The sequence below is a fragment of the Chiloscyllium plagiosum genome, unplaced genomic scaffold (genome assembly GCF_037043375.1).
Source record: "Chiloscyllium plagiosum isolate Xiang-an unplaced genomic scaffold, Cpla_swu_hap1 HiC_scaffold_6, whole genome shotgun sequence".
Lineage (NCBI taxonomy): Eukaryota > Metazoa > Chordata > Chondrichthyes > Orectolobiformes > Hemiscylliidae > Chiloscyllium > Chiloscyllium plagiosum.
Genome location: NW_028270144.1, coordinates 92,184,158 through 92,208,340, shown reverse-complemented (window position 1 = coordinate 92,208,340; position 24,183 = coordinate 92,184,158). Strand labels below are relative to the sequence as shown.

Genomic DNA, 24,183 nt, shown 5'->3' with positions numbered 1-24,183 from the left:
TTGATTGCTGCACATTCATGCCTGATCTTACAAATCGTAATGTACACACTGTAGGAAGCAGACCTCTCTCCAACAAATATAGCATCTATTTAAACTCTGCGCGGAAATCAAATCCCCTTGCAGGATTAGACCTGTGCATCACTCCCTATCCCTTTCCCTCTCCCATTCAGCAAAAATAGAATCTATCAAAAATAAGAACAGATCCAGGGTCCTGGTTTCTTTTTGTTGGGCCTCGGTCTTAAAATATTTTCTGGGATGATCACTTGAGATCATATTATAGCCTGGGACTTAAACTTGACTTGAGAAAGTCTCATCACATTTGATCTATTCTTTTGTAAATCTTCACCCTCATACAGTAGGGGGTATCCCTCCCTTTGAATATGTATCTATATGGCCAAAGTATCTGATTTAATAATTTTCCTAGGAAATATATTGAAAATGATTTTTATCTGAAACGGCACTGAATAGAAAAAAAAACACCTTTTAATTTGTGCTTGAAGTACCAATCATGTTCAAATGATACAGTTGGTATAGGATCAAGGCAGCCTCATTGTCTCAGCCATGTGAAGAAATTATAATTTTCTTTTTGCTAGAATAATGGACTATGGCAAAACACTTTCTTTTCCAGTTCAAAAAAAAGGAATTTTGCTTCAACAATCCAGGTAATTAATTTATCCTTCAACATGAATAGAAAATTCTAAATATTTTCAAAAATAGATTTTCATAAATCATATTTCACAGTGAATGTATTTAATTTCCTTTGTGTCTTATGTAGACCCACGCATATGCAACATAAGTGCAAAAGACAGATTGCATCCATGGTGATTACCTAATCACTAAATACATTTACACTGTGATATATCTTCTCTACCAGCTCCAAAATTTCAAACACATTTCATAGTAAGAATGCAACTCAGAATAGACACTTCCAAGAGAGCTGATTAGATTTGAATCATTTTCATTTTAAAAACAACACATTCTTCCTCAATACAGCAAAGATATTTTTGTTTTGAAATTTACGTCACTTCCTTACTCGAAGAATAAATCTACTGTGATTTCAACAGAGAAGGCAATTCAGCATGAGGAAAAAGAAGAGGTCAGCTCTGCCCTCTTCCCTTCCTGGCAACTTCTAATTGAATGCTGAGCAATCTCTTGGGAGGATGTTTCAAGGTAAAAAAAAAAGATGCAGGGTGCCTATGTGCATGAGTAGATGTATACATGTATGTGTGGATGTGGGGGGTGTGGGGGACATCTGCTGTTGGGGTGGGGGTGGGGTAAGTGTTGGGGCTGCTGGAAGGGAATTGTCAGCTACCGCAGTGGAGTACGATGTATTTATAGAAAGCAAACCTTACAAATATTTCATTAAAATTCTACAACCAGGCAAAACAGCAGAAAACAATGTACTTCTTTTTCTATATCTTGTTTGCTTATCACTCATCAGTTGCTGCCTTTGCAAATTGGACGTTTCTTTCACTACTTGTTATTCTGGCCCCCTCATTTATTCCATAACTTTGGCCGTCAGCCAGGTGTCTAAAATAAATTCGAATATTTCTTATCTGCACAATTTTAACATTTACTATTCCACAGGAAAGACATATTGAAGAGTGGGCACAAATTACAGACTGTACTACATCCAGGAATACTTTTTGCTTGCTGCCATACATTGTACATTTGTAGCACAGCCAGAAGCAGTAATCAGTTGGTCTTGATGCTTGAAATTTGAAATCAACTGCAGCTGCAATGTTTATGCTAACGATCAAACTGTTAAAAAGATTAATATCTGGTAGATTTATTTTGACTGATCTCTTCAATTTAAAACAATTGTTTAAATGTCTAGTCCTGATGATACCCATTAAAATATTGCCTGAGAAAACTGAATGACCCCAACACAGATTTATCAATCGGTGTAATCAATATTTTAGCTAGTTTTATAATATGACTTCCAGATGGGCTGTGATGGAGCAAGTTGAATCAAGATACTACCAGCTACAAAAAACAGCTCTACAGCCAACTTTGCAACAGTTTGGATGTCAATTTGCTCGAGCCACAGGTTGGTTAAGCTCCAGATTTATCTATAAAGATAGGTGACACTGGTTTGGACAATTCATCCATCAATCAGGAAGTTGTACAGTGGTCTCGATTTCAATGAATTGTACAGGTAATGATCTCAAAACTGACAATGCAACCGCTCCAGTTTAAAACAGATCTATTGTCATGTATCTAAAGTGATCACCTGTTTTAGGTATTATACAAATCTCTTAAATTGGTTAAATTTTGATGATAGGTTGCATATGCTTAGCTTCACTCTAGAGGATTGTGAGCCGATCTGATCAAGGAACTTAAAGGGTAGATGAAGAGAAAGGATATCAGCAGGCACAGGAGTCATGAACAGGGGTTCATGGGATCATATTGTACAGAAAAGGCCCTTCAGCTCATCAAGTTTGCACTGTCAATATATATTACTACCTACACCAGTCGAATTTTCCCACACTTGTCCCATAGCCTTGAATGTTATGACACTACAAGTTCTCATCCAAGTACATTTTAAAGCTTTCCCACCACAGCTACCCTCACAGGCAATGCATTCCAGATCCCACCACCCTTTGGATCAAAATGGGTTTTTCCTCAAATTCCCTCTAATCCTCTTGCTTTGCACTTCTGACCATTCAACTAAGGGGAATGACTGCTTTCTACTCACCCTGCTCATGTCTCACATAACCTTTTCTGCACTAAAGAAAAAATCTGAAATTATTCAGCCTCTCCTCATAGCTGAATACTGTGGCAACACCCCCTCCAGTTATAACCGCAAAATAGATCTCGATAATTCAGAAGGAAGATTAGAAAACACTAATTCTTTTACAAAAAGGTGGTAAAAATCTTCCCAAAAGATTATGGATGTAAGAATAATTGGAGCTCTCAAGACTGAGTTAGGTACAAATCTATTCACTTGATGTATCATGGAATGTTGGTGAATGGAATTGAGATACAGGTCACCCAAGATGTAACTGAATAGCAATCTGTGCTTATCAAAAGCACTCCAATGTTTTGTAGATTTTGATTCTATCTATCAAAAGCACAAAAGTAACTATTCTGCATTGTACAATACCTTGCAAACATCACTTGCATTATGTATGTTTTCCAAACTGTAGACTACAAGGCAATAACTTTTTTAAAAAATGGCACTAATTTTTCAGCATGAAAGCACACAATAAATCAACTGGTGAAGCATCAATGATAAATTACCTCACTCAGTGGAAACCGTTCAAACTGCACACACTCAGTATAAACCAGAGCAACAGCACTAATCTGTTTCATGTCACCATAGCAACGTACATGAATAGCAAGCACATCTTAACTGCAGCCCAGCACAACAACCATGCATCAGCCCTTGTCCATGAGCTCTGTCAATAGTCAGAGGTACACCATCCTTGGCATGCTCAAGGGAAAACCTTTGCAGGTTCCACTGTACTACAGAGGCAAAGAAAGTGATGCTGTCTTGTGGAATCTGACCTCCAGCTCCCTTCACCACTTCTTGTCAAGGCTATCAGAGTTGTGAGCTTTGACACGAATGGCTCATCCCAAGGTGCCGTAGAAAATCAATTAATCTTCAGTTTATAGATATATTAAGCAAATGACTCGACACAATTCACCAAGGCAAACACTTTCATTTCTTTCTTCACTGAAATAAGATTTGGCATTTTGTTCCCCAAAATCACTTGAGCCTTATACTCCTCGTGAACAAAACCACTCTACCACTCCTTTTAACTTGCTATTAGCTTATTCTAGCCCCATATCCAGCACAGTTAACCATAGAATCCCTACAGTGTAGAAGCAGGCCATTCAGCCCATCGAGTTTACAACAACCCTCCAAAAAGCATCCCACCCAGACTCACCCCACATTTCCCATGGTTAACCCATCCAAGCCTACACATCCCTGGATGCTACAGGGCAATTTAGCATGGCAAATCCACCTAGCCTGCACATCTTTGGAGTGTGCAAGGAAAGCACCTGGAGAAAATCCACACAAACATGGAGAGAACGTGCAAACTCCACACAGACAGTTGCCCGAGGCTAGAATCAGACCTGGGTCCCAGACCTGAGACAGCAGTGCTAACCACTGAGCCACCATGCCACTGCAAGCTAATTATGTCATAATTTAATGTGTGTATACTTGTTGTTTCAAGTCTTTGTCTTTGCCACAGCAAACCTTACAGACAGAGTCCCAGACACCACCATCACCATCCCTGGATATGTTCTGTCCTACCGGAAGGACAGACCCAGCAGAGGTGGGAGGACAGTGGTATACAGTCAGGAGGGAATTGCCCTAGGAGTCTTCAACATTGACTCCAGACCTCATGAAGTCTTGTGGCTTCAGGTTAAACACGAACAAGGAAACCTCCTGTTGATTACCATGGAACATTATCCCTCAGCTGATGAATCAATCCTCCATGTTGAACCACACTTGGAGGAAGCACTGAAGTTGGCAAGGGTGTCCACGTGGGGGATTTCAATGTCCATCACCGAGTGTGGCTCGGCAGCAGCACTTTGATTGATCTGGTCAGATCCTAAAGGACACAGCTGCTAGACTATGTCTGTGGCAGGTCCAACTAGAGAGAAAATATAGAAGAAGAATCCCTACAGCAAGGAAACAGGCCCTTCAGCCCAACAAGTCCACACCAAATCCCCGAAGAGTATCCCATGCAGACCCATTCCCCTACATTTACCCCTGACTAATGAACCTAACCTAGACATCCCTGAACACTATGGGCAATTTAGCTTGGCCAATCCACCTGACATGCACATCTTTGGATTGAGAGAGGAAATTGGAGCACCTGGAGGAAACCCATGCAGACACGGGGAGAATGTGCAAACTCCACACAGTCACCCAAGGCTGGAATCGAACACAGGTCCCTGGTGCTGTGAGGCAACAGTGCTAACCACTGAGTCACTGTGCTGCCCTCATACTTGACCTCATCCCTACCAATCTGCTGGTTGCAATTGTATCAGTCTATGACAGTATCGGTAATAGCATCATTATTTAGCACCAATCTCCTGCTTTGTCATCATACCTTGCAAACCATTTCTATCCAAATAATCATCCAATGCCCTCTTGAATGTCTCTATGACAGTATCGGTAATAGCAACCACCACACAGTCCTTGTGGAGATGAAGGCCTGTCTTTACATTGAGAATAACATCAATCATGTTGTGTGGTGCCACCACAAGGCTGAATGGGCCAGACTTCAAACAGTTGAAACTTTATTGCTGGAACAGCACAGCAGGTCAGGCAGCATCCAGGGAACAGGAGATTCGACGTTTCGGGCACAGGCCCTTCTTCAGGAAGAAGGGCCTGTGCCCGAAACGTCGAATCTCCTGTTCCCTGGATGCTGCCTGACCTGCTGTGCTGTTCCAGCAATAAAGTTTCAACTTTGATCTCCAGCATCTGCAGACCTCACTTTCTCCTCGCAGACTTCAAACAGAGCTAACAACTCAAGACTGGGTATCCATGAGGCACTGTGGACCATCAACAGCAGCAAAATTGTATTTCAGCACAATTTGTAATCTCATGCTATATCCCCCACTCAACCATTACCATCAAGCCAAGAGATCAACTCTGGTTCAATACAGAGTGCAGGAAAGACATGCCAAGGGCAGAACCATGCATACCTGAAGATGAGGTGTCAACCTGGTGAAGACACCAAACAGGACTACTTGCATGCCAAACAGCATAAGCAGCAAGTGATAGACAGAGCTAAATGATCCCACAACCAACAGATCAGATCCAAGCTCTTTAGTCCTGGCACATCCTGTCAGGAATGGCGATGGCCAATTAAATAACTTACTGCAACAATCTTCAGGCTGAAGTGCCGAGTGAATGATCTATTTTGATCTCCTCCAGTGGTCCCCAATATCACGGATGCCAGTAGTAGCCAATTTAATTTGCTCCATGTGATATCATGAAACAGTTGGAGACATTGGATACCACAAGGGTTATGGGCCTTGTCAACATTCCAGCAATAGTAGCAGAACTTCAGAACTTCTGGCTCCCCTAGCCAAGCTCTCCAGTACAGGTATAATACTGACAGCTACCCAACAATGTGGAAAACTGCTCAGGTATGTCCTGTACATAAAAAGTAGGACAAATCCAACTTGGCCAATCCCAGCCCCATCAGTCTATTCTGATCAGTAAAATGATGGAAGGTGTCATCAACAAAGCTCAGCACCTGCTCAGCAATGACCTGATACACTTCACATAGCAGTTATTCTATGATCTGGGTAAGCAACATGATAATTGCAAGTTTCATGCCACATGGCCTGAGATCTGAACTCAGACTGTGTAAATTCAATGCATCTTTATCGTCAGTAGTCTTTGCCTGTTAATCTGTAAATTGCATTTATAATCAGATTGTATTTCTCCTACCGCAAAGCACTCATTTCCCACTAAAGGTTCTAATTTGTTTATTGGGTATTATAGATTCAGATGTACACATGGCAACTAAAAGAAGTGCAAGAATTGTTTTATTTACATTTACTGCAGTCTCTTTCATAAATTAAATGATTTTAAAATTTGCCATGTAAAATCCTGGAACAAATAAATGATATACTCCAAAACATCAACCAGGCAACAGAGTAGTAAACTTCTCTGCATTGTTTGATGGTCTGAAATGAAGGAAATATTGATAAAGGTGAATGTGTGAATGATTTACTGCATACATAAATGAGTACTGTTTCTCAGCTCTACAATTGGACAATAGTAAATATTTCATGTCCACAGCATAAGAAGGAACGTACTTTTTTTAAAATAAATACCGTATATACTTGAGTAATAATCAAAAATGTTTACTACTTTTTAAGGTTAAATTTATGGGGTCAACTATTACATGGATGCTACTTTTGAGGGGTTGAAATTCATGCCTGTCAAATTCATACTGTATCATTAGCAGAAGCTTAACTGATCTCTGAACGAATAAAGAGAAATAAACAATGAATTATGGTAATTCTGAAAACCCGGAGTGGATCTCGACAGCCAGCGGACTGGAAGACCGGGAGCAGAGCGGAACAACCGGCAGACTGTAAATCTGGAGCGGGACGTGACAGCCGGCACACTGACTCATAAACCAGAGGTGATCTATTATCTGTGAAGAACTAAAGTCAACTTTTACATGAGATATGTGGAAAATTTCAGGTTATTTGGCCAAAAATAGGGGTCTGCATTTACATGAGATTGACTATGACTCGAGTATATACTGTAATAAGTGGATTTATTTATTGTTAGTCAGTTCATGAATATCACTGTAATAATAGTGTTTAATACATGGCATTTCTGCTGCTATATAAAGCACTGTGACCCATTCCGATCTTCTTCTACTAAGGACAGCACGGAGTCTCATCAACCCAAATGCCATGCAATTACTATCAGCTTTCTTAAAAAATCTAAATATGTCAATACTTACTGGTCACTGTAGATGAATAATAAAATCATTCTCTTCTATTGGCCTCAATGCTAGGTGAAAACTATTATGAATATGATAAAAGTTGGACCATTGATTTTCAATATTAACTATTGATAAGATTTTAATATCATGGACAGAAGTGGTTTCAAAAATGAGAAAACTCTGGTGTAAAAGTGTCCGTAGTTAACACAGGCTGAGGCAAGCTTCATGAAACCATGAATTCATAATCATAGAATCGTTCTGGTGTAGAAACAGACCACCCAGCCCATCGTGCCTGCTCTTCAAAGGGGAATCATTATTTAGCACCAATCTCCTGCTTTGTCATCATACCTTGCAAACCATTTCTATCCAAATAATCATCCAACGCCCTCTTGAATGTCTCAATTGAACCGACCTCCACCACACTTACAGGTTTTGCATTCCATACCCTAACTACTCGCTGTGTGAAAAAGCTTTGCTCCTTTTGCACATCACTATAAATCTATGCTGTCTCATTCTTGTTTTTTTTTAAATGAGCGGGAACAGCTTCTCCCTATCTACTCTACCCAGCCCATTCATAATTTAGAAAACATTTATCCACTCTTGGTTCAGCCTAATTCTATCCAAGAACACCAACATATTTAATCTATTCTCATAACTGAAGTTTCTCAGCCCTTGAATCATTGTTGTAGATCACTTCTGCCCTTTCTCCAATGTATTCCCAACTTTCCTATAATGTGGCACCTATGACTATATACATTACTTCAACCATGATCTAACATTTCTTGTATCTGTACATGTTCAGCATCACATTCTTGTTCTTGAACTCTATGCCCCTATTAATAGTCAAGCACTATGTATGTTTTATTAATTGCTCTGCTCAACTGTCATGTCACCTTCAATGATCTGTGAGCATATACACTCAGGTACCTCTGCTGCTGTACCCTTTAGAATTGTACTCCCTATTTCATATTATCTTTTGATCTTCTTCCTACTAAAGTACACCACCTCACAATTCTCTGCCTTGGACCTTATCTGCTACCACTCCATCAACTTGTCTATGTCCTTTTGGAGTTCCATACTATTGTCCTCACAGTTTACAATTCTTCCAAGTTTCATATCAACTTCGAACTTTTAAAATGTCTCTTACACATTAAGATCCAGATCTATCAGGAAAAGTAAGGGTCCCAATACCACCCCCTATGGAACTCTACTATACTATGAAAAATATTCATTGTCCATTGCTCTCTATTTTCTCAGTCAATTTTATACCAATGTTGCTACTGCCTCTTTTATATTATGACCTATAACATTACTCATCAAAACAAAATGGAAACCAGTCTGTACTGAAATTAATATTTTTTTCAGAATAGATGGAAAGCAGTTGGACATAAGGACATCCTATAGTTCATGTCTGATTTACACCTTCAGGGGAGGTACATCTGTTTTAAAACAAGTCGACAACAATTATCCAGCTTTGGGACAATAAATCCAGTCGCAGCAATACATGCATGAAATTATTTCAAACAACTGCTTTAGAGAGCTAAGGAAATAGATCGATGACAGGAAGTAGAGAAAGCTTTCTCTTTCTTCTCTATCAAAAAGGATAAAGCAACCAGTTACAAAACAAATTGGAGAAACATCTGAACACAAAAGAATTCTAAGAGATCTAGAATATTCACTGCAACCATTGATCCAAAATGTCCCGAACTGACCATATTCTCAGGTTCAAACCTAATACTTCAAGAACACAATAAAGACCTTATGCTGCATATTCTTTTGTCTTCCTCTTTGTAATGAACTTTCTCCCCTTTTTAACTTTTACTTGCATTTGTACGTATGTATTTGATGTTACACCATTATTGTTTTTTTCAGGGCTAGCAAATAATAATATTGCTTTCCCTTTCAATCAAGAACATCTTGCAGTTGGCTTCTTATTGTTTCTGTTTAATTGGATTGAGGTATATCAGCATACTCTTCATCTGATGATGAGTGACCAGACTCAAAACATTAGCTTTGCTTTCACTGCCAGACCTGTACATTTCTCCAGCAATTTCTGCTTTTGTTCCAACACGCGTGTTACTGAAAGCAACATGTCCAGGAGTAAATCTGAGTTTGTTTTCCAATACTAATTTGGCTCCAAATCAGTATTCCCTTCAGTTTTTATTTGAGCAAGTAAGTCACTTTCCAAACAAGTTAACTGCCATAAGAAGCACTGTCCTCAATCATTAGATTGATCAGGTAGTTTCAAAAAGCAGGAACAATGTGTGTTGGTCGTGATACAGCTCAGTTAGTGGGATGGCTAGTTTGTAGTGCAGAATAGTGTCAACTATGCTGGTTTAATCCCTGTACTGGCTGAAGTTACTGTGAAGGACTCTCCTCAACTTCTCCCCTTGCCTGAATTGTGTGAACTTCAGGTTAAATCATCACCAGTTCTCTCTCTTTAATGATAAAACAGCCCTATAGTCTGCCAGGGCTATGGTGATTTTACATTTGACCTATTGCAGCATCTAACTATTTCTTCAATGATTCCAAGATTTTTGTTAATTTTCTGTGCCCAGACAGCAATTTCTAGTGTTGGCAACTCACCGATTGAAGAGACATCAGTCCCACAGTTAAAGTTTACTGGTTTGAACCTTTGTTCTGATGTCCAATTCCTACCATTTGTTTAAAAGTAATATACTGGATTAATCCTTTCTACACCAATTAATATTTTAAATGATTTTTAAGATCACTTCAGATTACTTCTGTATATTTGAAATCTTTCCAGTCTTTTGGAGCAACTCAGTCAATAGTACTAGGGGACATCGATTAGTTCAGAGAAATCTTTCTGATATGTAATCTAGGATTCCTGATGGTATTACGGATTGGCACATAAGAGCCTTCCTGGCAGTGCACATTAAGGTACCGGATAATGTATTAGTATCACACACTAGCCATGCATTAATAAAAATAAATCCTTTCCTCTTAATATAATTGAGCAGGGTGGGGGAGAGGGGGTCACTGTCGGAGCCAGATGTGTGCTATTAGTTGGTCTTTGGAGCTGGGGTCCTTGCTGAACTATAACATTGCGTTACTTGTTCTTTGTTTCTCGTAGAAACAAATGAATCAAGAGCCCTGCACAAACGCAGCATTAATGACTTCTTCTCACAACACCATGCTGCAGCCTGACTATTGTCACAACAATCATCTGCAGTTAGCAGGAACAATCCAGTGTCGAAATAATTCAAGGCATTTTGACTGCTACGCATTATGCTGGGAGTGGGCTCTGGGTCATCAGTGAACAGATGGTACACCTCCCCATAAATCTACAGAGAAAAGTGCAAACCTCTGCATAATTGACAGACTGAGAAATCTATACAAGACCTCAGTGGTCTGAAAATCCTGTGGAGTGGGTATCAACGTGTTGGAAATATCTTCAGTGAGAATTCACTTTAAGCTGCTCCAATATGGCTCTTTGATGTCTTCATTATCTTTTCAAAACACGAGAAGAGAGAGAAACCCATGGGGAGCTCGATCTTCTTGGTCCAATTTGTAAGTACTCCCAAAGGGTAAAACTTATCAGTGAATCTCCTTGGGGCAGACGTGAGAAAGCTGGCATGTTTTATGCAGATAGAGAAGGGAAGGATGCAAATCTGGTAGGGTCAAGTGAGCGATCCTTTGTTGCTGTCTGTAGTTCCAATCTGCTTAAAGCTCCTGTGCTCAGCAGGAGTGCCAGAAATATTGTGCAGGCCATGTGAAACAGTGACACAAAAATGTTACTGCACTACAGAAATTATTGCCAAATGAACATCAGGGCAGTGAGAGGCTAGCATAGAGTTGGGAGCGACATGTGGTGACACATTTGGACAAGTCTAGATGCAATCATGCCAAGAATAAGGGAGAGTTTACTTTTAACTCATTGAAATGGGTCACAGATACTTTTTTATTAGCTCGTGGGATTTGGACATCGCTTGTTATGCAGCATTTATTGCCCATTCCTAATTGTTCTGGAGAAGGTAGTGGTAAGCTGCTTTCTTGAACTGCTGCAACTGTTGGAGTACAGTGGAGTTTGGAAGGGTGTTCCAGGATTATGATTCAGTGAGAATGAAGAAACAAGGATATAATTGTAAGTCAGGATGGTGTGTGACTTGGAAGAAAACGTGCAGATGGATGGCATTCCCACATATCTGCTACCCTTGTACTTCAAGATGGGAGTAGTCACGCGTTTGAAAGGTGCTGTCATGGGAGTGTTGGGAGTTATTTCTGTGTATTTTGTAGGTAGTGCACACTGTTGCCACTGTGGTGAAGGGAGTGAATGTTGAAGGTAGTGGAAGTTGTGCCAATCCAGCAGGCTGCTTTCTCCGGGATTGTATCAAGCTTCTTGTGTTGTTGGAGTTAGATTAGATTAGATTAGATTTAGATTACTTACAGTGTGGAAACAGGCCCTTCGGCCCAACAAGTCCACACCGACCCGCCGAAGTGCAACCCACCCAGACCCATTCCCCTACATTTACTCCTTCACCTAACACTACGGGCAATTTAGCATGGCCAATTCACCTTACCTGCACATTTTTGGATTGTGGGGGGAAACTGGAGCACCTGGAGGAAACCCACGCAGACATGGGGAGAATGTGCAATTCCGCACAGAGAATCGCCCGAGGCGGGAATTGAACTCGGGTCTCTGGCACTGTGAGGCAGCAGTGCTAACCATTGTGCCACCGTGCTGCCCACCGTGTACCAATCTAGACACTCAATTTTCAGTGTGACATGATGACCATCCGTGAACAATTATGGTCCACACATAATCAGGGACAGGGCAGAAAGAAAGAAGAATGAAGAGCTTTCCTGATGAAGGGCTTTTGCCCGAAACATCAATTTTCCTGTTCCTTGGATGCTGCCCGACCTGCTGTGCTTTTCCAGCACCACTCTAGTCTTGACAGAAAGACAGAATGGCCCAGCTGATTAAATGCTTCCATCAGCAAACCCTCCACAGGGAAAGGCATAAAAATCTAACATAAAAATAATTTCTGTTTGAATCATATACACATAGAACATGGACAGCATTCCTTCCATTTTATGTGTTCTCTGAATCTTTTGCTGGAATGCCATTCATAAGCTTGTGATCGGCATCCTATATTAAGAACTGCTGAGTTCTGAATAATTACTTATTTTATCCGGAGAGTACTTTGAATGCATATTGCGGTTTGCAAAACAAAATTCAACACTTTTTTTTGCAGTAACTCAAAAGAGCTGGCTACCTGCAGCATTAAAAAACAAGCATTCCAAACATAAAATTTACACTGCTTTTAACTGCAAGTTTGGAAGGGAATGCAAGGAAAGGATTAGTTGGCAAAGGTGGTGAGTAAATCGTAACGCAAATCCATTAACCTTGAACTAATGATTTCCTGCCAAATTTAAAATCAAGATCTTTTACAAATTCCTTAACATTTATCTCCGTTACAACTTTCACAGTGGGAAGGCAGCTGAGGAGTGGATCAAAGGCCTAACATTGGAACCTGAATTAGTCCCATCAGAAGGAAGGAGGGGATTGCATTGTGGGAGTTTCCACTGCAGAGGAGTGAAGCATTGTGGGGAGCCAAGCTTGAATTTACAAACTAAAATAAATAAGCTTTTTACATCATTAATCATTAGAAATGAACTTCTCTCTTAGCGGACACTTTGCTGTCTTGCCTCCTCTTTCTTATTCTATTCTTTAAGCAAGTCAACAGGAGGTGTCTTCACCTTTTTTGTTAACCCATTTATGATGTCTTTTCAGGGGTGCATGAGGACGTCTCAGGATCACTCCACCTCAAGATCTTGTCTCTTCCCATGTGCAATGCTAATCATGTGCTCATCATTTTTCATCAGCAACATGTGGGGAAATGGTAAATGAGTGACAATTTTGAACCAAAGTAAGTTGGAGCAGTTACATTCCACAAAATCCACCTTTATGGGATCCTTGTCTCATAACCTGAACCATCAGTGTTTTTCTGTTTTGTTTTGTTCTGGTGCATATATATCACTGGATCCCTTAAAACTATTCAGCCATCTCTTGGTTTTCTCTTGGCAAAGGTGGTGAGTAAATCGTAACGCAAAGTCCCATCTAGTTGTTTAATTTTATATAAAAATATAAAACACATTTGTAAAGATGGCAACATAACTCTTACATTGACCAAAATCAACTCAAAATCAAAGTTATGTTTAGACATTGGAAATCTGCGCAAGTCTTTACAGCATTAAAATGCAACTTGTTGAATAGCAATCCTTTAAGATTAATATTGACTCTTTAAATTTAATATTGACCTTTTGGCTCATTCCATAATCCATCAATGTGATTACCTCACTTGTAAGGATCAACATATAGTGCAGCATGACAGATCAGTATTTGCTTTCCTTCCAAGTCATAAGCATGTGCTTACCACCATAAAATACAAAATGGATTGATTTGGAATCTGATACTATAAAATTGTTTACAACACTATCAAATTTCCATGTAAATTCAGTATAAGATGGAAGATATTCCACAGTTTCTCAGAGTTCTGCATTCACACCAAGGTGTGATTTATATTTCACTCCGAATTATTTTCTGTGTTAGAGAGATGGATATTATTGAAATAACAGGATATAGCTGAAAGCATGTGACCTTTTCTCCAACAAACTAATGATAGGACTAGTAACTACATGAAAGTTGAGAGTTGTTGTCCATAACTTCTAAGTGTGTGGATTGCTTAGAGTGTTATATGGTCCAGAGTGTGCAAGAGTAAAGAGAAGAATCTTGTCAAGTTGGATTGTAAGAATTAACTCGACATTACGAGAAAGACAGTCAAGAGGACTTAGTCTTCTTCTTCAGAAGGGACGGAGCTTGAATATTCTACTTGAACTTGTCCCTTCGAGTTATCTCAGCAACTAAAGTGTGAATTGAATTTGTCCTAACCATTTGCTCATTGTGCTATACTGCAATTTGACTCAATTCAGCTGCCGATGTTTCAATTGTCTTAGGTAGTAGTGTTCATTTCTTGCCTCTTTGTTTGCCTTTCTTCCCAAACTTTCCTGCACTTGGAATGTGAAATCTACTAAGTGTTAATAGCCATGGAAAATATTTCCATCAACCTCTTTGAGGGTCTGCAACAAATTTCTTACTCCAATGTAATTAATCTCAAGAGATTCTGCATTTTTGTTGAAGATCTGCCATGAGATTATGGGACCCTGTAAAATCTTCTAGAAGCAGCTATTTCTCAATCAGCTATGTTTCAACTAACTATTCCTTGACTGGTTGCATGTTGACCTTTTGTTATTTAACCACTGTCAGCTATTGAAAAAGATTGAGGTCATTGCATGCCTTTCTACTTAGAAGTTAGAATTTCTGGTTGTGAAGAAAATATAGGTTTCCTAATACCTTTAATGTCTCCTATGATGGGAGGTTGCCTGCAGCATATTTTTAACATAATGTGCAATGCCCCTGGATTTTGTGGTTGAATTCCTGTCAGCTGTAAGCAGTGTTTTATCAACCAAGACTCACTTGCCAAAGTATTTGGTCTAGGTCAATAACTTCCACTGGAAATCTTTGAGTTTGGCTTCTACTATTTTATCTCATTTACTTCTTTATGTGGGTACTTTACTTGTCTATAGTTGTGCGCTGCTTCTACACATTTTCTGAAAATGGCTTATTGTTTTACAAAACAAAGCAGTTTTAATAACTGGGCACTGTTCACGTCTGTGAGGTTTTTTTGCTTGGAGTATTGAAAAGGATATCTAATATCTGATGTCTGGCCTATAACAGAGGAGTATGGAGAGAAGGACATTGATAGACGTGTAAGGAGGTAGGAGGAAGCTGCAAAAGGTTGCAAGGTTGGCAGGGAAGTTGCTTGTTTCAGGGAAAGGGGAGGTGGAGACAGGACAATTTGAAACCTGTCAACAAATGAATACTTGGCTAATTAGGAGTCAAGGTTGAAACTTTATTGCTGGAACAGCACAGCAGGTCAGGCAGCATCCAGGGAACAGGAGATTCGCGTTTCGGGCACAGGCCCTTCTTCAGGAAATAGGAGTCAAGAAAACTTCAAATCACTATGATAATGAATTCCTTGCAAATAAATGTCGTTCAACTGATTTTGTCTTACAATATCAAAAATAAAGCAGCACACATTAGCAGAGAGGTTGGTCCCAATATTTTCATGGGCCATGCTCCAGGCAGTTATGACAGAATTGTACCTGCTGAAAGCTAGAATGGTGACTCTGTCAGAAATGCAGGGATCTAAGAACAGGCAATTCTAAGAATAGACAGATCTAAGAACTATCTGCAGGCAACCCACCCACCTTCAGAAAGCCCCTTCTAACACAGAAGTCCTCAAGATTCTCCAGAGAAGCAAGCCACATTCCATATCTGGATCCTTCATATGTCAGCCATGTGTAGTCTTCAGGAGGCTAATATACTTTCACTCATTTGGCAAAATTTTGCCAGGTTCCTGTAAGAGTGAGAATTTTTAACCTGCAAGTTGGTGGAAGAGTCCATGCCCTGAGCCCTGCCTCTGCAAGTTCCCTTCTAACCAGAAACCTCCATGTAATTTCACAACTTAGTAAACCTGGATCTCAGCATAGTCCCCCCTATTTCCATCATAGTTAAAGCAGACGTCTGCTGAATTAGCTGAGTAATTTCAGTACTACTTTGTGTCTGAAAAATAGGTTAGCAACAAAGAGGTAATTGATTAAATATGCTTAAGTGTTTAATACAGGGAGAGCACTTGGGCCCACAGACTGAGAAGCAGCAAAATGGAATCAGTACAACCATAAAATAATATGGAATGTCAGAAGTGATTAGACTAAAATGTAAATAAATAAAAGATTTAATCATTGAATATTGTGATGGGGCTGAATGCACTCTTCCTCTTTGTTAAAGATAAGAATGTACCACAAAAAAAAACACTGCAGACCATCTGGCCAGCATCCAAACAATTTAACTCTCCTGCACAGTGTTATGTTCATAGCAATATTTTCTCATTATTCTAAATGGAAGTAATTGTATGCTTCTATATGGCAGTTTAAGAACAAATGAAAATTGAATATTATATTGAATTTTACATCATATATTATTGAAGTCTAGGTACATCTACAAGTTATAATAAGCAGTTAAAAATGGTTGCTTTGGATTCGTTTATGGATGTGGGTGTCACTGGCTAGGTCAGCATTCACTGCCTATCCTTAATTCCCTTGAACTGAGCAGCTTGTTTGGCCAGTTCAGAGTCACATGTAGACCAGATCAGGTAAGGATGGCAGATTTTCTTTGTGAAAGGACATTAGTGGATCTTTGCAATAACTAATGTTGATTACACAGCCATTAAGCTAGTTCTTAATTCCGGATTGTTTGATTTTATTCACATTTCACCATCTGCTGTGGTGGGATTCAAACCCATGTCCCAGAACTGGGTTCATTACCAGTTCAATGATATCATTGCTATGCCACTGTCTCCCACTGGAGATACCTTTAGCTCAAGGGCACTGGAATTCAAAAGAGAGAGCAAGATAAAACCTTGTATGGAACCTTGGTCAGACCCCATCTGTGGATATTTAGTTTTGCTTAAATTTTTGCAGTATTTAGTTTTGCAGTAAATTTTTGCTTTGGGCAGGGGACAGCATACTATACAGGCTACAAGAACATTGTTTCTATTTGTTGAAGTATAGAAGATTGAGGGTTGATCTAATTGAGCTGTTAGATATGTAGTTAAAGAGAAGGTACTACTTTTACTGGGGCGATCCAGAGCAAGAACGAAGAAAGAAAATGGAGTGAGGTCATTCAGAATTAAACCCAAATAGCATTCTTTCACATAGACAGCAGCAGAACTCATCCCTCATGTCGAAATGCTGGAATAATTGAAGCTTCCAGAACTAACGATTGAATTTTTGTCAGATCAGGATACTGAGAGAAGCAGACCAAAAGCTGTATATAGAGATATAGATCAATCATGATCTAAATAAATCCTGGAGCAGCAAATTTGATAGCAAACCTTATGTTGTAATGTTCCTAAAACTGTAGCATGCATGGAATTTTGTCAGTTGTTCATAACTTTAATAGTCTTTGTGAATTTAAAGTCCAGTGTAATTTAATCATTAATCTGTTTAGCATCAGTACTGTTCTACACTATGAACTTTGGTCATTCTTCTTAGTTCATCAATTTTAACAAAAATATCTGAGGTACCAATTTCTAGCCTTTATAACAATATCATTTTAAATCTTTGTATTTGTCTCAACATTTTCAATTTAATACATATTCCATCCGGTCTCAATGAAACATATACTGGGCAATATTAACTAACAATAAACAGAGAATGGCATAAACCTTACCAAACAGCTATGTAGATGTCCAGTAAATTAATAAAGATGTTACCCTCTTTTCTATTTCATTATTACAAATTTTCTCATTCATTCACCACAAGTGACCAAATTTAAGAATCAAAGTCAACAATCTGCAACAGTGATTCTGTAAAGAAACTGACTCAACAAATTGTACTGAGGCTTAAAAATGTTACCATTTTTCACTTTCACCATTTTGCACAGCCAATAAAAACCCTTTGCTGCTGGTTCATTGGAATTTACATTCAATTGAAGTTAACAGATGTTTGTCAAGGTTTCTTGAGCACTTAATCAACATAGTGAACAATAGTCTGCAGAGATCAAACCCAATCTGAACAAAATGCCTGCTGCTTCAACTGGAAAGTGCTGTTAGTTCTAAAGGGCTTCCTTTTATTTAATATTCAAGAACAATTTGCCTCACCTGAGAAAATAAATTCTGTATGCTGATTAAAGCAGATTGCCAATAGGAAGAGCATCAGATCAGTGAATAGTATAATTCATTTTTACACCATATGAACCCCATTTGAGCATCACAAAGAACATACAATTTTTAAAAAACCTTCTAAAAAGAGAACTCCATGTTTTAAAAAAAGTATCAGAAAAAGAAAACATAATCTAAGAAGACTACATTGTAAGACAATCATCGAGAGTCAACAGAACCAGCATGAAGAAAATAGCAGCCAAATATGTAATTAAAATAGTAGATGTCTGAGTACTTTGGATAATTATCTGATCCTACTCTTTAATAGCAATAGTTTGTGTAATGCACAACAGATCATTCAATTGTGAAGTCTAAATATCTTTTAATGTAACCTATTCCCTGAGAGCCAGACAATCTCATTATTAGGTTTAAGCTTATCAGGGATTAATTGGAGCATAACAACTTATGGTGTCAACAGTTGAAGGTTTTAAGAAATCAGCAGAAATTTATCATTTTTAAAAAATATATTTAAGTACAGCACAGAAATTTTCATGGAGCATATGACACTTAAAATATGATGGAACTAATTTACAACTTATACCTAACTACCAATATGAGCATACATTGATGGACTGGCAACCTAGAAGGAGTATCATCAGAAAGAAAGTTGAGACAGACCATAAGACCACAAGACATAGGAGCAGAAATTAGGCCATTCAGCCCATCGAGTCTGCTCCACCATTCGATCATGGTTGATAAGTTTCTCATCCCCATTCTCCCAATTTCTCCCCATAACCATCGATTCCCTTGATACTCTAGAACCTATCCATCTCAGTCTTAAATATACTCAATGACCTGGCCTCCACAGTCTTCTGTGGCAATGAATTCCACAGATTCACCACTGTCTGGCTGAAGAGGTTTCTCCTTATCTCCCTTCCATAAGGTTTTCCCTTTACTCTAAAGCTATGCCCTCGGGACCTAGTCTCTCATGCTAATGGAAACATCTTTCAAACATCCATTCTATCCAAGCTGTTCAGTATTCTGTAACCTTCAAATAGATCCCCCCGCCCCCCGTCCTCAAACATTCCTCATATGTTAAGCCATTCATTCCTGGCATCATTCTTGTGAACCCCTACTGGACCCACTTCATGGAGTGTTGATCCTTCCTGAGGTATGGGACCCAAAATTGCTTACAATACTCCAAATGTGGTCTGAACAGAACCTTTTAAAGCCCCAGAAGTACATCCCTGCCTTTACATTCAAGTCCTCTCAAAACAAATACCATCACTGCATTTGCCTTCCTAACTACTGACTCAACCTGCAAGTTTACCTTGAGTGTGTCCTGGACTAGAACTCCCAAGTCTCCTTGCACTTCAGACTTCTGAATTTTCTCCCCATTTAGAAAATAGTCCATGCCTCTATTCTTCCTGCCAAAGTGCATGACCTCACACTTTCCCACATTGAACTCCATCTGCCACTTCTTTGCCCACTCTCCTAATCTGCAGCCTCCCCACCTCCTCAATGCTACTGTCCTTCTACCTATCTTTGTATCATCTGCAAACTTAGCCATAAAGTCCTCAATTCCTTCATCTAAATTGTTAATGCATAAAGTGAAAAGTTGTGGTCCCAACACTGAGCCTTGCAAAACAGCACTTGTCAATGATTACCATCCTGAGAAGGACCCTTTTATCCTCACTCTCTGCTTTCTGCCAGACAGCCAAGACTCTATTCATGCTAGCACCTTGCCTCTAACACCATGGGCCCTTATCTTACTCAGTAGCCTCCTGTGCGGCACCTTGTCAAAGGCCTTCTTGAAGTCCAGATAGATAACATCCATTGCGTCTCCTTGGTCTAACCTGCTTGTTACTTTCTCATAGAATTTTAGCAGATTTGGCAGGCATGCAGAAAGATGTTGTGAAACTTGAAAGGGTCCAGAAAAGGATGTTGCCAGGGTTGGAGGATTTGAGCTATAGGGAGAGACTGAACAGGCTGGGGCTGTTTTCCCTGGAGCGTCGGAGGCTGAGGGGTGACCTTATAGAGGTTTACAAAATTATGAGGGGCATGGATAGGATAAATAGGCAAAGTCTTTTTCCTAGGGTTGTGGAGTCCAGAACGAGAGGGCATAGGTTTAGGGTGAGAGAGGAAAGATATAAAAGAGACCTAAGGGGCAACTTTTTCATGCTGAGGGTGGTACATGTGTGGAATGAGCTGCCAGAGGAAGTGGTGGAGGTTGGTACAATTGCAACATTTAAAAGGCATTTGGATGGGTATATGAATAGGAAGGGTTTGGAGGGATATGGGCCGGATGCTGGCAGGTGGGACTAGATTGGGTTGGGATATCTGGTCGGCATGGACGGGTTGGACCGAAGTATGGACGGGTATGACTCTATGATCTCGCCTTGATGAAGCCAAGCTGACTTTGCCCTATTTTACCATACACTTCCAAGTATTCAGAAATCTCATCCTTCACAATGGATTCCAGGATCTTACCCACGAATATGGTTAGGCTAATTAGTCTGTAATTTTCCATATTTTGCCTGACTCCCTTTTTAAACAGGGATATCATGTTAGCGATTTTCCAGTCCTCTGGTATACTCCCTAATTCTAGCGATTCCAGCACTCTCTCTTCAGCTATCTCCCTTAGAGCTCAGGGGTGTAGTCCATCTGGTCCAGGTGACTTATCCACCTTCAGGCCATTCAGTTTTTCTAGCTCCTCCTCCTTAGTGATGGCGACATACTCAGCTCTGCCCCCTCACTCTCAAATTTTTGGGATATTACTCGTGTCTTCTTCAGTTCCTAAGCCATTTCTTTGTTACCCACTACTATCGCTCCAGTGTCATTTTCCAGCAGTCCAATGTCCACTTTTACCTCTGTTCTGCCCTTAAGATATCTAAAGAAACTCTCACAGTCCTCCTTTATATTACTGGCTAGCTTATCCTCATATTTAATCTTCTCCTTCCTTATTTCTTTTTTTGTTGCCCTCTGCTAGTCTTTGTAAGCTTCCCAATCCTCTAGTTTCCCATTACCCTTTGCCACAATATATGTTTTTTTTGCTTTTATTCTATCCCTGACTTCCCTACTCAGCAATAGTTACCTCATCCTCCCTGTACCACGCTTCTTTTTACTTGGGATGAATTTTTGCTGTGTATCCTGAATTACTCCCAGAAACTCCTGCCATTGTTGTTCCACTGTCTTTCCTGCTAGGCTTCTAGATACAAAGAATAGCTGCTGACAAAGGGGAGCTGCAGCAGAGAGGAGAACAGAGAATTCAAATGTACAAGGAGTTGTACATGTGTAATGTAGTTGAACATACCAGAAAGCTGAAGACAGGAGCAGAAATTGCAAACTGGACTATTTTAATGCCGCTCCTACAGATTTGCCAGAGTGCACCACAGTTTAATAGGGTTTAGTAATGTTCTGAAATAAGGAATACCATCAAAATTATCATGAACCAAACTAAGTAAGTTCTGCAGGGTTGTGCCATTCAGATAATAACTGTCTCTGGAGATAAACTGCATCTATCAAATGCTTAAACTGATTGAGTGGGAAAGTACAACATCCAACTGACAAATGGCCATGTTGGAGAACTTTGAAACGACACGTGGTGTTACTCTGTGGAGATCAATGTCAGTGCTTGTGATTGTGCAACATGCATTTTTATTGTATCAGCTACTTAAAAGCAGATGTAACCTTTTACTTTAAATATTATTTGCCAATAAATACAAACCAAATTTTCACTAGTTTTGATTTGTGTTAAAATGACAGTTATGAAAAATATAATCGTTTTGGTAATTTCTTAATTTGGGTGCTGTTTGGTATTATTATTTGGGTTGATTAGTTTCTCATCGGAATTATAATACCAGACAGATAAAAAGTAGTGTGGCTGCAGTAATTTCCATCTTTTTCTTCCCAATACTTCACAGGAATCATCTGCCCAAGGACCAACATAATGTAAATTAACTGGTATAAGCTAGAGAATTCATATTGTATACAATAAGTTGCATTCCATCCACCACTGTCACACACCATTTCCAGAGATCAGTCAGTTAGTCTGCTGCAGACCTTCGTTTAAGATACTAGGAAAAATGTGCAGGTAGTTTTTGCACTGAGTTTTCCCCTCATGCTGAAATATCTTCCCTCAGATATAGCCTCCCTATGGCCTGTCTGAGATCGGTGGGGAATGTCAAACTCAAACCATGACAGGAAGGCCTCATAACTGAAATGTAGTAAAGGTCTGATAGTTATATATGGAACAATAAATATCTGAGAATGACTGCAAAACTCTAATTTGATTGAACCTCATATGAGTTCACAAACCCAAGGAGTTATCTGTTAAAATTTGTCACCTGAACCTTGGGATTATATTGCAGCCTTGTCAAACTAAAAGTACACAATATATATGGTTTTAATTGTCATGCGTGCAGTCTGCCTCAGTCAATTCTAATGCCATCAGTGTTTGATAGCTCAGGGGTTGTGTGCTTCCCATACATTTGATGTACGGGCCTCCAAAACAAAAAAAAAATGCACCGTTTATCAATAAATAATTGCAGTTAATTAGCTGTGAAATTCTACATCTGATAGATGAAGATTTTTCTCTCAACCAAAACAAATTGAGTTTTCCATCATTCTTGTTAAGCATTCAGTTTCTACAGAAATAGGAACAGAAACATTTTGTCAAAGGTTCTCATCTTGCACTCATCAGGACTTTTCATAAGAACAAGTTCAAGGGGAACACCAACATTCATACAATACTGTGTGAGAGGAGAATGCTGATTGGTTGGCAGGTAGTGTGTGATTAGATGAGCTGCCTTTCTTCAATGACTTGGTTGAGAAGTTGATCAGATGTTCAATAGAAACCTACCTTCACTGGTCAATATACAAGTTGAGTTTCCAAAAGTTCTTCGTGATCTAAGATTGGTCTTATCAGAAACCTCAAAAATTGGGCTTCAGCCGTTTGTTCACTGTTCAAACTTGATGCTGCAATTGGTTGCATGAAAGCCACCCTGCAACGTAATGCTGTCCTAATCAGGTCATTTCTCACTGTTTAACACCCAAACTCATGCAAGACAGCCTTTCTTAGTCTGAGAACTGCCCAGTCTACCCCAGATTACCCTGGAAGGGTAGGTATTTCAATGGTTGGAGCAACAGGTGAAGCTAACTGTTTCACACTGCTACCATGCAAGAGCACCACAAGCAATTGTTGCCATTAACAGAACGCGACCATTAAGCCAAAGAGATGTTCTGCCTATTGTACAAGTGAGTCATGCAGTATTGTATATGAATTCCAGTGCCAGTGTGATACCAGATAATAGGCCATATGTCTCAAAGACTGGTGGATCATATTAATCAGCATATCCCTTCAGTTGTTCACAACAAACAAGGTACTGACTGTCCCTCACCAGTCCATACTTGCAAAACTCACAGCAGTGTCCAACATTAGATGTGATTCTACAACTGGTCAACATTTGCGAAATAATTCTGGATGTGTGAGAAATTATGCTGATAATCCATTTAGCATTGTCAGTCCGGCTTGTAGTGTGGCACATTTTTGTCTACTGGAAGCTCCACATGTTAATACACAGGGCCCTTCCTTTGCAGACATGCACTACACCTGCTTCAACTCAACAAAATAGGTGACAGCCATTGACAGGCTCACTTCTCAGGGCAATACCCTTGACCAATCAAAGTGAGCCTTCCAGGATTAAAATTGAACAAACTAGAATCATAGAATTTTACAGTACAGAAAGGAACCAGTCAGCCCACCATATCAGTACCAGCTCCTGAAAGAGCTACCCAGTGAGTCCCATTCTCAAACCCTATCTCTGTTGCCCCCGACCTTTATCATTTTCAAATATATATCAGCTCTCTTTTGAAACCGCCTAGTAATCCACCTCCACCAATTTTCCAGGCAGCACATTCCAAATTCTAACAGTACTCTGAGTAAAGAAGTTTTTCCTCATTCTCACTCCTAAATCTCTCGCTGATAATCTTGTAATTGTGGC

At 39.6% G+C, this 24,183-nt stretch overlaps 1 protein-coding gene and 1 long non-coding RNA gene across 4 annotated transcripts in view; one reads left to right on the top strand and one right to left on the bottom strand.

The window, feature by feature from the left end:
• The window catches only part of LOC122550775 (microtubule-associated tumor suppressor candidate 2-like), a 456,058-nt gene that overhangs the window by 303,597 nt on the left and 128,278 nt on the right, over window positions 1-24,183 (bottom strand). The window lies entirely within an intron of this gene.
• LOC122550776 (uncharacterized) lies at window positions 1,102-9,307 on the top strand. The gene is made up of 3 exons (XR_006311940.2): window positions 1,102-1,170; window positions 1,947-2,050; window positions 6,942-9,307. It is a non-coding gene; the product is annotated as an uncharacterized LOC122550776 (long non-coding RNA).